The sequence below is a fragment of the Salminus brasiliensis genome, chromosome 13 (genome assembly GCF_030463535.1).
Source record: "Salminus brasiliensis chromosome 13, fSalBra1.hap2, whole genome shotgun sequence".
Lineage (NCBI taxonomy): Eukaryota > Metazoa > Chordata > Actinopteri > Characiformes > Bryconidae > Salminus > Salminus brasiliensis.
The window spans coordinates 12,847,317-12,849,816 of NC_132890.1; the positions used below are offsets into that span (position 1 = coordinate 12,847,317).

The 2,500-nt window shown below is 46.6% G+C and overlaps 1 non-coding gene across 1 annotated transcript; it reads left to right on the forward strand.

The window, feature by feature from the left end:
• The first annotated feature begins 1,198 nt into the window (after positions 1-1,198).
• On the forward strand, positions 1,199-1,317 carry LOC140575943 (5S ribosomal RNA). Its single transcript, XR_011981194.1, has one exon. It is a non-coding gene; the product is annotated as a 5S ribosomal RNA (ribosomal RNA).
• The last annotated feature ends 1,183 nt before the right edge of the window (positions 1,318-2,500 follow it).

Sequence of the window (2,500 nt, forward strand, 5' to 3'; positions counted from 1 at the left end):
CCACCTGCATGGCCTGCCATGGGATGGAAACCAATCAGTTGTAGTTTGGCTTAATTATAGCCAGTTGCTCTCAAAACAAAACACTGGAAAATATTCAACAAGAACTCTGTGGAGGGAATGCTGTGGATAAAAGTAACCCAAGCCTGCCAGTAGGGGTCAGTGTACGTTTGAGGAAACTGACAACATGGGGGGGAAAGTCTGTTACAGGATGTCAACGCAGAGCAGAACTACAACCAATCACAGTTGCAGCTCATGGGTGGGACAAGCCCAATATTTGCTGTTAAAAACAAACAAACAAACAAAAAAACACCTGCTAATTTAGATCACTTACTTAGGTCACATTAAAGCAACACATCACGAAAGGGAGTGAGCCGTGGGGCAATAACAGCACCGTTTCGTCACAGCCGTGATGTTTATTTCACCGTTACACGCAACCTCAAGTCATGGGCCGCCATTCATGGGTCCCCGTTCTCGTTTCGGGGGGCTGATTTCCAGTTGTATTGAGTTTTTTTTAAATTCTCCTCCCAGACCTGCCTGCATCTACAACAGTTGTTCTTTTGTCCCCCTAAAGCTTCACAGAGCTCTTTGAACTTGACATGGCGACGCCACTTCCCTAAGTCAAAAGGCTGGCTGGCCCACTCAGCCCGAGCCTGCTTCACCGGCATCCCTGCGACTCGCAACTCACCTCAGAGCGATGCTTCGCCCGGCGTGCTAGCGTGAGCTTTTTTCTTTTTTTTTTTTTGCCCGGCTTCCATATTGGTAGGAAGTAGCCTCTGCATTTATCCCGTATTCCTGTTGTACCTTAGTATGTGGAATTTAGGGGTGTAAATAAAAGGAGCCAAGACAGTTGAGAAAGATTTGTGATTTTGTAATTGTCCCGTTTCACGAGCCCATTCGACTCATGTGGCTTATGTGACTTTTATGTTGACAAGGCCGAGTCTGGCGGCCGGCGTTAGCCTTTGTTGCTGAATGTTCAAGTGTCAGCCAAAAGAGCAAGTTTTGTTGTTTTATTTTTTTTGTGAAAAGAGAAGGAGGACAGGAGAGAGCAATGAAATGTGTGATTGGTTTGAATGAGCTTGGTGGGGTTGCTTTGGAAGTAAGAAAGGAGGGCGAGTAAATGTGTGTCCCCTGTAGTGTGGAAAAGGCAGCCGTCTTTTGCCGCATGCTTATAAATAGGCTGAGTGGAAGCAGTGCTCTCGCTTACGGCCATACCACCCTGAGCACGCCCGATCTTGTCTGATCTTGGAAGCTAAGCAGGGTCGGGCCTGGTTAGTACTTGGATGGGAGACTGCCTGGGAATACCAGGTGCTGTAAGCTTTTGCCATCCTCAAGCACTTACATGCACATTCTTTCACTTGCTTTTCTTACTTTTACTCCAACTTACTTTACGCTTTCACAAATCTACAACGCATTACCCTTTCTTTTACATGTACGTCCTTGTGTTACATTTCATACGGCCTTTGGAGTCTTCAGAGTCGAAACATTTCAGCGTCAGATGCCGTTTAAGCCCACCTGCATGGCCTGCCATGGGATGGAAACCAATCAGTTGTAGTTTGGCTTAATTATAGCCAGTTGCTCTCAAAACAAAACACTGGAAAATATTCAACAAGAACTCTGTGGAGGGAATGCTGTGGATAAAAGTAACCCAAGCCTGCCAGTAGGGGTCAGTGTACGTTTGAGGAAACTGACAACATGGGGGGGAAAGTCTGTTACAGGATGTCAACGCAGAGCAGAACTACAACCAATCACAGTTGCAGCTCATGGGTGGGACAAGCCCAATATTTGCTGTTAAAAACAAACAAACAAACAAAAAAACACCTGCTAATTTAGATCACTTACTTAGGTCACATTAAAGCAACACATCACGAAAGGGAGTGAGCCGTGGGGCAATAACAGCACCGTTTCGTCACAGCCGTGATGTTTATTTCACCGTTACACGCAACCTCAAGTCATGGGCCGCCATTCATGGGTCCCCGTTCTCGTTTCGGGGGGCTGATTTCCAGTTGTATTGAGTTTTTTTTAAAATTCTCCTCCCAGACCTGCCTGCATCTACAACAGTTGTTCTTTTGTCCCCCTAAAGCTTCACAGAGTTCTTTGAACTTGACATGGCGACGCCACTTCCCTAAGTCAAAAGGCTGGCTGGCCCACTCAGCCCGAGCCTGCTTCACCGGCATCCCTGCGACTCGCAACTCATCTCAGAGCGATGCTTCGCCCGGCGTGCTAGCGTGAGCTTTTTTCTTTTTTTTTTTTTGCCCGGCTTCCATATTGGTAGGAAGTAGCCTCTGCATTTATCCCGTATTCCTGTTGTACCTTAGTATGTGGAATTTAGGGGTGTAAATAAAAGGAGCCAAGACAGTTGAGAAAGATTTGTGATTTTGTAATTGTCCCGTTTCACGAGCCCATTCGACTCATGTGGCTTATGTGACTTTTATGTTGACAAGGCCGAGTCTGGCGGCCGGCGTTAGCCTTTGTTGCTGAATGTTCAAGTGTCAGCCAAAAG